This window comes from Anolis carolinensis, chromosome 3 (assembly GCF_035594765.1).
Source record: "Anolis carolinensis isolate JA03-04 chromosome 3, rAnoCar3.1.pri, whole genome shotgun sequence".
Classification (NCBI taxonomy): Eukaryota; Metazoa; Chordata; class Lepidosauria; order Squamata; family Dactyloidae; genus Anolis; species Anolis carolinensis.
In genome coordinates this window covers 15,746,457-15,759,139 of record NC_085843.1, presented here as the reverse complement: position 1 = coordinate 15,759,139, position 12,683 = coordinate 15,746,457, and the positions used below count along the sequence as shown (strand labels likewise).

The following is a 12,683-nucleotide window of genomic DNA, read 5'->3' as shown; positions in this document are numbered from 1 at the left end:
GTGGTGTGATGACCCATGGGCCTTGTAGTCCTGCTCAGGACATTGTAATTCCTGATGAAGATGAAAACTTGGGTTTTTTACCTTCCCAGTCTGAACTGGATTCCTCTCAGCCAGATCTTTCCCAGGCAGATCTGGGAACCTTGCACCTGCAAGAAAGTTGTCTCCCAGAAGTATGTCAAACAAGCCCAGAGCCTACTTCTCCCGTATTCTTGCGCCGGGAGTTTTGTAAACAACAGAGAAGTTTGGATTCAGCTTCGCGCAGGAGTGCGAGGATTGCAGCTAAGAATGTGGCCAATTAAGACTGCTTCTCGTGAGAATCTTTGGGGAGTCTCACATCTGGTCTCAGAGTTAGCTTTCGGTTCTGATTCCCAGAGAACTGCTTCGGCGGGAAGCTAGACTCTATTTAGGTGTTTTACCCGCGTAGTAACTTCGCGGAGTCAATTCGTCAGCCTACGGAGCGAGTTGTGTCTGGACAGCGCGCTCCGGTTCAAGCCTCGCTCCTGTTCAAGCCTTGCCTTGCTATCCAGCCTTCGCCTTGCTTCCCAGCCTTTGTTTATCTACGGACTTTGCCTTGTTTCCCAGGATTAATCCTTGCCTTGTTCCACGGATTTATCAAGTTATTCCACGGACCTTGTTCTTGTTCTTAGTTACCTTGTTCCACGTTCAAGCCTTGTTTCAAGTATCAAGTTATTTCCTAGCCTCGCTCAAGTTTCATGGACTAAAGGACCTTGTCATCTCCCCTCACTTTGCTTGGCAAAGTGAGTGTTTCGGTTATTGGATTACAACTTTGGACCTTAATATTTCTTATTGGACATTGCTTTTTTGGACTAATTCTGACCTTTCCTGAAAGGTCTAATTCTGGACTATTTTCTACACTTGCTTTTATTAACTTTATATATTCCTACAATAAAGATATTAGATAGATTCTGGCCTCTGTGTATGGTTATTGGTGCTCTGCAGCCTGGGTCGTGACAGTTTGACTCCGCCAACCCTAAGCACCAATTAACCTCGGCCAGAATGTCTACCGGAGTCGTACCTGGGCCGAGCGGCCAGCCGATTACCTACACCATCGACAAGGAAGAGGTGGACCGAATCCGTGATAAGCTCAATGCACAGGATGGAGAAATAAGGGGTTTGAAGGAACGCGGAGTTCGTCTTCCGGCCATGGCGTTGCCAACCAAGTTTACTGGAGAAGCTTCTAAGGTTCATGTCTTCCGTCGCCAATGTCAAGCTTATCTGGAGGCCCGTGCTGCCGAGTTTCCCCAAGAAGACATCAAAGTGGCATGGGTTTACAGTCTTCTAGACGGGCCAGCGGCCAGCTGGGCGACGGCACTGTTCGACCAAGCCTCTCCACACCTAAGATCAGCGCAACACTTCTTGGACCACCTCAAGGAGACTTGGGGAATCGAGGACAATTTGGAGGCAGCCGGTCACAAACTCCGTCGCCTTTTCCAAGGAGACAGACCTATGTCTCAGTATATAGCCGAGTTCCGAGTGCTGGCCCACAACACCGGCTGGAACGATGTAGCCCTCAGGGGACAATTCCGGGAGGGTCTCAACATTGAAATGCTGGAAGAAATCTCCAAGGTGGATCCTCCCCAGACCCTCGAGGCACTCATTGATCAATGTTTACGGGCTGAAGTCATGATTGCCAACAGGAAACAGTGGGTTCGAGGCCAGGGCAGTAGAGCCGGGGCAAAACCCCCCGCTCCCGCCAGCGTTCAGCCACGTCCGGTGTGGAGACCCCCACCGCCAACCCCATACCCCAGAGGAGGCGAGGAGGTGCCGATGCAGTTGGGCAATGTGCGTCCCAGACTAGATGCCGCCGAGAAGGCCCGTCGTCAACGCTTAAACCTCTGCTGGTACTGCGGGAACGGGGGCCACTTCGCCAGAGAGTGCCCAGCCAAAGGGAAGCCTGCCGCCCGTCTTGCGGCGGCGTCCTCCACGGAGACGAAGGCGTCTGAGCCGACTGGCACACAGCCGGCGGGGGAAGCCAACGACCGGGTGTAGAGGGGCTCGCCAACCCGGTCAAAAAATCCATCCAAGAGCCGCCAACCGGGGTCCTGTTCCTTCTCGTGGTCACATTATGGTCAGCAAAAAGGGGACCCGTCATGATCCACGCCATGATAGACTCTGGAGCTACCAACAATTTCATCGATAGAGAGTATGCCGACTCTCTGGGATTACAATATCATGATTTCAAGAATGCCCGTGTGGTGCAAGCCATAGACGGCCGTCCTCTCAAGACGGGCCCCGTAAGTCAGTGGTCGGAACCCACCAGGATGTGGATAAGGGAACATATGGAAGAGATTTCCTTCTTTGTTACCGAGGTTCCCCATTTCCCTGTGATTTTGGGAATTCCATGGCTGACTCTCCACGACCCTAACATCTCCTGGTCCAACAGAGAACTGCAGTTTGCTTCACCGTACTGCCAAAACCATTGCCTCGTAGCCAAGGTATGCCATGCCACAGACACCGAGCCCATCATCACCTTGCCAAAGAAGTACTCCGAGTATTGGGATGTATTCAATGAGAAAGAAGCCGAAAAATTACCCCCACATAGACCTTATGACTGTGCCATTGACTTGGTGGAGGGGGCCCCGATCCCGCGAGGGCATCTCTACTCCCTGACTGAGCCAGAGCAAGAAGCTCTCAGGGAATTCCTAGAGACAAACCTTCGCAAGGGGTTCATCAGACCCTCTCAATCCCCAGCCGCCTCCCCAGTGATGTTTGTGAAGAAGAAGTCAGGGGAACTACGCTTGGTGGTGGACTACAGAGCATTGAACAATATCACCAAGCGGAACAGCTATCCCCTGCCTTTAATCTCGGATCTACTGGATCGGCTTCGAGGAGCCAAGGTTTACACCAAGCTGGATCTTCGGGGGGCTTACAACTTAGTTCGCATCAGGGAAGGGGACGAGTGGAAGACCGCCTTCCAGACCAAATTCGGATTATTTGAGTCCCGAGTTATGAATTTCGGTTTATGCGGAGCCCCCGCAACGTTCCAGCATTTTGTCAATGACATTTTTCAGGACTATCTAGACAGGTTCTTGATAATCTACCTGGACGATTTTTTGGTGTTTTCCAGATCACAATCAGAACATGAGAACCACGTCAAAATGGTGTTACAACGATTGCGGGATCATGGACTTTATGCCAAGCTGGAAAAATGCGCTTTTGATCTACAAGAGGTAGATTTCCTTGGTTACCGCATCTCGCCTCTAGGGCTTTCCATGGACCCAGCCAAAGTTTCAGCAGTATTGGAATGGCGGGCGCCAACTAACAAGAAAGAGGTGCAGCGTTTTTTGGGGTTCGCGAACTACTACCGCAAGTTCATTCCAGATTTTGCCCGCTGGTCCGACCCCATCACTAGCTGCATCCGTGGAAAGCAGCCTTTCCGCTGGACTGATCAAGCAGAGAAAGGGTTTCAGCAACTAAAGAAACTATTCACCTCCCAGCCAATTCTACAGCACCCAAATCCTGGAACCCCTTTTGTGGTGCAAGCGGACGCCTCTGATGTGGCAATTGGGGCTGTACTCTTACAACCGGTGGGAGATCACCTCCACCCCTGTGCCTTTTATTCTCGTCAACTAACCACACCAGAGAGGAATTACACCATTTGGGAAAAAGAACTACTGGCCATAAAGGCAGCCTTTGAAACTTGGAGACATTGGCTAGAAGGGGCCAAATTTCCCATTGAAGTCCACACTGATCATCGTAATCTAGAACATCTAAGAACTGCCCGCAAACTAAATCAGAGGCAGCAACGTTGGGCTTTATTCTTTGAACGTTTCAACTTCCAGATCCATTATGTGACCCCAGCCCAAACCAAGCAAGCAGACGCCCTGTCACGTAAACCGGAATACGCTGCAGGACGCAAGGAGACCTTTGAATCCCAACTGCTACAACCTGAGAACTTTGCCACGCTCACGGTGGGGAACACCAAATCCATTCCCATTGGTTCAACTTCCCCTACTCCAGGACCCATCTGTGCTCAAGAAATCAGGGCTAGTCAGCAAGCAGATGCCTGGGCGCAGGACCAACTTCGCCAAGGTCTGCATTTTCCCTTTTCGCTTAAAGATGGGCTGCTCTGCTATAGAAATCATGTCTATATCCCACCCGGACCGGGCAGAGAAAAAGCGCTTCGTCTGTGTCATGACTGCAAACCAGCAGGACACTTCGGACTATTTAAAACTATGCATTTGATCCTAAGGGATTTTTGGTGGCCCAAGATCCGCAAGGATGTGGAAAAATATGTCAACACCTGCCCAGTATGCCAGCGCTCCAAGATACGAAGGGAGAAGCCCTCAGGGCTTTTACACCCCCTTCCTACCCCATCTCGCCCATGGGAAATAATTTCCGCGGATTTCATCACTGACCTACCACCTTCCTGTGGATTCACCACGATCTTAGTGGTGGTGGACCTATTCACCAAGTTAGCCCATTTCATTCCCTGCGAAGGCCTCCCCACGGCCAAGGAAACTGCGGATCTATTTCTTCAACATGTCTTCAGACTACATGGATTGCCCAAGAGTTTAGTCACAGACCGTGGATCTCAATTCACCTCTCGTTTTTGGAAGGCACTACAAAAACTATTGGGCATAGACTCTCGCTTATCTTCAGCTCATCATCCCCAAACAGATGGGCAAACGGAGCGCACCAATGCCACTTTGGAGCAGTATCTTCGCTGTTATGTAAACTATCAACAGGACAATTGGGCTTCTCTGTTACCACTGTCTGAGTTTGCCTACAACAATGGAGTTCAAGCTTCTACAAAAGAAACGCCGTTCTTTGCAAACTACGGCTTCCATCCACGTTTCTTTCCCCCTGTCATTGAAACTTCAGAGGTTCCCGCAGCAGAGGATTGGCTGCAGGAACTCACAGCGGTGCAACAACTTTTGCTCCAGCAACTGGACCAAGCCAAGGAGGACTATAAACGCCACGCTGACAAACATCGCCAGCCGGGCCCTGAAATCAAGGTAGGAGATCGGGTTTTCCTGTCCACTCGCTTTCTGCCCTCCCACCGCCCTTGCCGGAAGTTAGATGCCCGTTTCATTGGTCCCTATCCAGTGGTGGCGCAATTAAACCCCGTGACTTTCAAACTCCAACTTCCGCGTTCAATGCGCATTCACCCAGTGTTTCACCGTTCCCTGCTCCTTCCGGCGGATGGTGTGCGACCTGATACAGACCAACCGGCCCCCCCTCCTGTTTTGATGAATGGGGAGGAGGAGTTCGAGGTTGAGGACATTTTGGATTCTCGCTTTCACCGCCGCCGCCTACAATATCTCATTGACTGGGTGGGTTTTGGCCCTGAGGAACGCTCTTGGGAAGACGCCTCCACAGTCCATGCCCCTGATCTAACCCGTCGCTTTCATCAGACCTATCCCACCAAACCGCGACCTCGCGCCTCGGGGAGAGGGCCCCAGTTTGGGAGGGGCCTTGAGGAGGGGGATAGTGTGATGACCCATGGGCCTTGTAGTCCTGCTCAGGACATTGTAATTCCTGATGAAGATGAAAACTTGGGTTTTTTACCTTCCCAGTCTGAACTGGATTCCTCTCAGCCAGATCTTTCCCAGGCAGATCTGGGAACCTTGCACCTGCAAGAAAGTTGTCTCCCAGAAGTATGTCAAACAAGCCCAGAGTGTCAAGGACAGAACGCCACAAGATTCAAAGTAACAGAGTTTATTAGATTACAGAACTCAAAAATGCCCGTAAAACACAAGGGCCAGGCAGTTTTTGCCTTTAGGAGCAAAAAGGGGCAAAAGTAAATGTTCAAAAGATAAACCGGATTAAACCGGAGTTTAATCCGGGTAAAAACAAACTGCTTGCGTCAGCCTGGGTATAAACGAAACGAAAGCCAAGGAACAAAAGATACAAAGAATGCAACTAATTGGCAGCAGATTCCTCTCTGCTGCCAACACTGTGCTTAGAGTAACTTGCGTCGCTCCCCCACACACACAGCAGACAGGATCTCCAACACGAGTAAATCAGCCAAGGATTGTAGCAGTTGAGTAGACCAGTTCCGTTCCGTAGATCAAAGCCAGAAGCAGACGTTTGTAGTTTTTCCAAGTCCAAGAAGGGGGGAAGACAAGCCGTGGTCAGTTCAGTCCGAGTTCTCAAAGCAGGAGATGGCGTCCGTCAAGAAGACGACGGAAGGTCAAGCTAATAAGAGTAAGCACAGGTTTGCACAAACAAATGCCCACACAATCCCTCCCGCCGTCTGACCCTGGATTCCAATCAACTTACGTCACAGCACAGGAAAGCACACAAGTCTTCAGGGAAGCGTCCCACACACACACGGATCCCAAGCGTTTGCCCAGATTACCTTGCCCAACGCAATTTGCAATTGCTCCCAAGCCCCATTTTATGCCAGTTACAAATCTTCATCACTGTCAGCTGTCCTCCTTAACCCGGGCGTTTCCTCATCACTTTCCTCGTCAGAGCTGGAACACCTCTGACTACGCCCAACAGCATCTCCAGCTGTGGATCCCGTCCCATCCCTCCAGCTAAACCATGGGTCTAATCCTGAAGGTCCCCATTCATCTTCTGTCCCATCATGGCCAGTGGCACCCACTTCCTCCCTTACCCGAGTCCAATCCATCTCATCCTCCTCTGAGCTGACCAGCCCCTCCTCCATTCTCCCCGTAAACCCTTCGAAAGACTCCTCGTCAGATGGTGCTGCAAATATGTCTCGCAGTCTTTTTCTCTCTCGCTCCTCGAGAGTATCTGACTCTCGAGGAGTCTTACGCCCACGTCTGTCAGTAACAGAGCCATGAGGCTCAATCATAACACTATCCCCTCTCACAAAGGCCTCCTCCCCCGATGGCGGAGAAGTGGCAGTGATACCCTCCGCTATAGCACCACGACGACTAGAGGTATCAAGTTTCAACAGTGAACGATGAAAGACTGGATGGACCTTTAAACTAGACGGTAAACGCAAACGAAACGCAACAGAAGAAATCTTTTTAACGATAGGAAAGGGACCCAAATACCGAGGCGCAAACTTTCCCCCAGCCTGTTTAATATGTTTGGAAGATAACCACACCAAATCCCCTTCTTCCAACTCCTCCCCTGCCTGCCTGTGGCGGTCAGCCTGAGTCTTCTGCGTTGCCTTAGCTTCCAACAGTAAGCGACGGGCAACATCATGCAATGCAGCCATTTCCGAAGAGCGGTACACAGGGTCCGAAGAGACCACATTGGTCGACGGCGCCACACCTCCCCGTGGGTGAAAACCATAAGTTAGCTCAAATGGCGTATGCTGACTAGACGTGTGCACCGCATTGTTGTAAGCAAATTCCGCCACCGGTAACCACTTTACCCAAGCCGTGGGTTGATCTAAACAAAAACAACGCAGATACTGCTCTAAGAGCCCATTAACCCGTTCCGACTGTCCATCCGTTTGCGGATGGAAAGCTGAAGACACGTTTAACTTAGTCCCCAAACACTCATGGAAGTGTTTCCAAAAGCGTGACACAAATTGCGGAGCCCTATCTGAAATAATCACCTCGGGTGCTCCGTGCAAACGATAGATGTGCTTTGTAAATAGTAAGGCCAACGTAGGGGCCGCCGGAATGGTTGAACAAGGAATAAAATGAGCCAGTTTACTAAATAAATCCACCACCACCCAAATACAAGTATAACCCCCAGACTTAGGCAAATCTGAAATAAAATCCATGGAAATGATTTGCCATGGCCTCTCCGGAACAGGTAAAGACGATAACAACCCTCTAGGGCGCCCAACAGGCGTCTTACTCTGCTGACAAACGGCGCAGCTGTCACAAAAGCGCAGAATGTCTTGCCGCATCTTTGGCCACCAGTAGCTCCTGGTGATAAGCTGTACGGTCTTGAACCTGCCAAAGTGCCCAGCCATGGGTTCGTCATGGTGGGCTCTAATCACCTCCAACCTGAGGGTCCCTACTGGTACGTAAACCTGCCCCCTACGCACCAATACCCCGTCTTGATCCTGGAGATGCGGCAGTATGGTACGGTTACCTGCAGAGAGCAGCATCAGTTGCTCCTGAGTCCACACATCATCCTTCTGAGCCTCAAGGATCTGGTCATGTAACCCAAGCTCATTATCTACAACACACAGAGAGGCAGTAGGCAAGATGGTCTGACATACTACCTGCTCATTGGTCTTAAATTCCGGCTTGCGGGATAAAGCATCGGCCCGCAAGTTTGCCTTCCCCTCCACGAACTGCACCTTGAAGTTAAACCTGGAGAAAAACAAAGCCCAGCGGATTTGACGCTGGTTTAACTTCTTTGCTGTTTGCAAGTGCTCTAAGTTCTTGTGATCAGATCTGACCACGATCTGGTGCCGTGCCCCTTCAAGCCAGTGCCGCCACACCTCAAACGCCACCTTAATCGCCAACAACTCCTTCTCCCATATGGTATAGTTCTGCTCGAAGGGTGTTAGTTGTCGCGAGTAAAATCCACAGGGACGCAAGGTCCCTGAGGAATCCTTCTGAGACAATACAGCCCCCAACGCGTAGCTAGAAGCGTCCGCTTCTACCACGAACGGTCTGTCAACATCAGGATGGGTTAGTATGTTGTCCGATTGAAAACTAGACTTTAGTTGTAGAAACGCCTCGTGAGCTTCCCGCCCCCACACAAATGGCTGTTTCTTGCGCAGAAGCTGCGTCAAAGGTACCGTGAGCTTTGCAAAATTCGGAATAAACTCCCGGTAGTAATTAGCGAAACCCAAGAACCTTTGTACATCCTTCTTAGTCTTCAGCTCCTGCCATGAGTTGACGGCGTCAACCTTATGTGGGTCCATTTTAAGTTCCCTACCTGACACTACATGACCTAGGAACTCCACTTCAGGCACATGAAAGACGCACTTGGAAGCCTTGGCGAAAAGCCCATTAGCCCGCAGTCGGTGCAGAACCTGCTTGACATGTTGACGATGTTCTTTCTCGTCCTTAGAAAAAATCAAGATATCATCCAAATAAATCACTAAAAATTGGTCAATTAGGTCCCTGAACACATCGTTCATGAACCTCTGGAATACCGCAGGAGCATTACAAAGCCCAAAAGGCATGACTCGGAACTCGTGGCATCCGAAACACGTGTTAAATGCCGTCTTCCATTCATCCCCTTCCCGTATACGGATTAAGTTATAGGCCCCCCGCAGGTCAAGCTTGGTAAAGACCTTAGCCCCTTGCACCCTTGATAACAGTTCCGAGATTAAAGGGAGCGGGTACCTATCCCGAATGGTGTATTTGTTTAGGATCCGATAGTCACAGACCAGCCTAAGTTCCCCAGTCTTTTTGGCTACAAAGAATACTGGTGCCGCAGTTGGAGAACTAGATGGGCGAATAAACCCCTTGGCTAAATTTTCATCTAGAAACTCCCGCAAAGCTTGCCTTTCCGGTACAGTCAAGGCATACAGCCTCCCTGCTGGCAGTTTCGCACCTTCTGCCAACTTGATGGCGCAATCATATGGCCTGTGCGGTGGTAATTTGTCCGCTTCTCTTTTACAAAATACATCAGAGAACTCCCCATACTCAGCAGGCACTCCCTCCATATCAGAATGAGTAACATTTAGAGTGCAACAATCCTGCCTCTTTAAGATCACTTTACGTGTTGCCCAATCTACTTGTGGGTTTACTACAGCTAGCCAATCCATCCCCAGGATCACATCATATCTAGGCAAGCTCGTAATATCCCACACAAACGTTCCCGTTACTCCCTGCACCTCCCACGTTACTGCTGAGGTTTCATGGTTAACCACCCCAGTCTCCAGCAGTCTCCCATCTGCTCCTTCCACCCACACGTCGCATGCCTTGCGCACTCTAGGAATGCCATGCTTCTTAGCAAACTCAATATCTACATAGGAGACCGTAGCCCCTGAGTCCAGCAGTGCCAAAGTAGAAACAAGTTCCCTTCCCCCAACAGATAATGTAATGGGTACGAAAACATGCTTCCTCCCCTCAGTTGACTGCTTGAGGAGCCCTAGTGCGTTGGACTCACGTCGCACTAGGGCTGGCCTTTTCCCGAAAGCTGGGAAGGTTTCACATTACAATTTTTGGCAAAATGCCCAGCATTCCCACAGTACAAACACAAGCCCAGCTGCCTCCTACGGCTCTTTTCCTCTGTAGACAGCTTTTTAAAGACCCCAAGCTCCATGGGCTCTTCCCCCATCACCACAGGTGCCCTGGTTACATGCATGGGTGGCGCACACATTGCTTTTGAGTGTTTACGAGCCTCGAACCTTGCGTCTAAACGCAGCACCTTAGCTACTAAGGCGTCCCAGCTTTCAGCCGGCTCCAAGCGTGCTAATTCATCCTGGAGCATATCACTTAACCCGGCAGTAAATAAAAGCATGAATGCATTTTCCCCCCAATCCAGCTGGTGGCGATACAGGTTAAACTTATTTAAGTAATCCAAAACAGTCCCCTTTCCCTGTTTCAACCGATACAGAGCCCACCCAGCGTTCTCCGTGCGGAGAGGATCCCCAAAAGTATCAGTTAACAACTTTTTGAAATTATTCAAATTGTCCTTGACTGGGTCATTTCCCAAAATTAAATTAGTGGCCCATTGTCCTGCGGGACCGGTCAACAAACTCAAAATAAAGGCCACCTTGCTAGTGTCTGTAGGAAAAGCATGAGCACTGAGCTGAGAAAAATAAAGCTCCACTTGTGCCAAAAAGGTTGGCAACTTGCACCTGGTTCCGTCAAAACGTTCAGGAGTCAAAACATGTCCTTTCACAGCCTGAGCTGTTTGGCTAACGGTAAAAGCCGTTTGCAATTGGTCTACTTTGGCCCTTAACTCATCCATCGTCTTCCTGACGGGTTTATTGCTGCAATAAACTTTTTATGGGCGTTGGGCAATCTGTCAAGGACAGAACGCCACAAGATTCAAAGTAACAGAGTTTATTAGATTACAGAACTCAAAAATGCCCGTAAAACACAAGGGCCAGGCAGTTTTTGCCTTTAGGAGCAAAAAGGGGCAAAAGTAAATGTTCAAAAGATAAACCGGATTAAACCGGAGTTTAATCCGGGTAAAAACAAACTGCTTGCGTCAGCCTGGGTATAAACGAAACGAAAGCCAAGGAACAAAAGATACAAAGAATGCAACTAATTGGCAGCAGATTCCTCTCTGCTGCCAACACTGTGCTTAGAGTAACTTGCGTCGCTCCCCCACACACACAGCAGACAGGATCTCCAACACGAGTAAATCAGCCAAGGATTGTAGCAGTTGAGTAGACCAGTTCCGTTCCGTAGATCAAAGCCAGAAGCAGACGTTTGTAGTTTTTCCAAGTCCAAGAAGGGGGGAAGACAAGCCGTGGTCAGTTCAGTCCGAGTTCTCAAAGCAGGAGATGGCGTCCGTCAAGAAGACGACGGAAGGTCAAGCTAATAAGAGTAAGCACAGGTTTGCACAAACAAATGCCCACACAATCCCTCCCGCCGTCTGACCCTGGATTCCAATCAACTTACGTCACAGCACAGGAAAGCACACAAGTCTTCAGGGAAGCGTCCCACACACACACGGATCCCAAGCGTTTGCCCAGATTACCTTGCCCAACGCAATTTGCAATTGCTCCCAAGCCCCATTTTATGCCAGTTACAAATCTTCATCACTGTCAGCTGTCCTCCTTAACCCGGGCGTTTCCTCATCACTTTCCTCGTCAGAGCTGGAACACCTCTGACTACGCCCAACAGCATCTCCAGCTGTGGATCCCGTCCCATCCCTCCAGCTAAACCATGGGTCTAATCCTGAAGGTCCCCATTCATCTTCTGTCCCATCATGGCCAGTGGCACCCACTTCCTCCCTTACCCGAGTCCAATCCATCTCATCCTCCTCTGAGCTGACCAGCCCCTCCTCCATTCTCTCCGTAAACCCTTCGAAAGACTCCTCGTCAGATGGTGCTGCAAATATGTCTCGCAGTCTTTTTCTCTCTCGCTCCTCGAGAGTATCTGACTCTCGAGGAGTCTTACGCCCACGTCTGTCAGTAACAGAGCCATGAGGCTCAATCATAACACAGAGCCTACTTCTCCCGTATTCTTGCGCCGGGAGTTTTGTAAACAACAGAGAAGTTTGGATTCAGCTTCGCGCAGGAGTGCGAGGATTGCAGCTAAGAATGTGGCCAATTAAGACTGCTTCTCGTGAGAATCTTTGGGGAGTCTCACATCTGGTCTCAGAGTTAGCTTTCGGTTCTGATTCCCAGAGAACTGCTTCGGCGGGAAGCTAGACTCTATTTAGGTGTTTTACCCGCGTAGTAACTTCGCGGAGTCAATTCGTCAGCCTACGGAGCGAGTTGTGTCTGGACAGCGCGCTCCGGTTCAAGCCTCGCTCCTGTTCAAGCCTTGCCTTGCTATCCAGCCTTCGCCTTGCTTCCCAGCCTTTGTTTATCTACGGACTTTGCCTTGTTTCCCAGGATTAATCCTTGCCTTGTTCCACGGATTTATCAAGTTATTCCACGGACCTTGTTCTTGTTCTTAGTTACCTTGTTCCACGTTCAAGCCTTGTTTCAAGTATCAAGTTATTTCCTAGCCTCGCTCAAGTTTCATGGACTAAAGGACCTTGTCATCTCCCCTCACTTTGCTTGGCAAAGTGAGTGTTTCGGTTATTGGATTACAACTTTGGACCTTAATATTTCTTATTGGACATTGCTTTTTTGGACTAATTCTGACCTTTCCTGAAAGGTCTAATTCTGGACTATTTTCTACACTTGCTTTTAT

At 49.8% G+C, this 12,683-nt stretch overlaps 1 protein-coding gene and 1 long non-coding RNA gene across 6 annotated transcripts in view; both read left to right on the top strand.

Annotated features, from left to right (window-relative positions):
* grm5 (glutamate metabotropic receptor 5) overlaps positions 1-12,683 on the top strand; it is a 1,174,932-nt gene that overhangs the window by 170,193 nt on the left and 992,056 nt on the right. The gene's annotated exons all lie outside the window — the stretch shown is intronic.
* The window catches only part of LOC134297977 (uncharacterized), a 56,881-nt gene that overhangs the window by 31,772 nt on the left and 12,426 nt on the right, over positions 1-12,683 (top strand). The gene's annotated exons all lie outside the window — the stretch shown is intronic.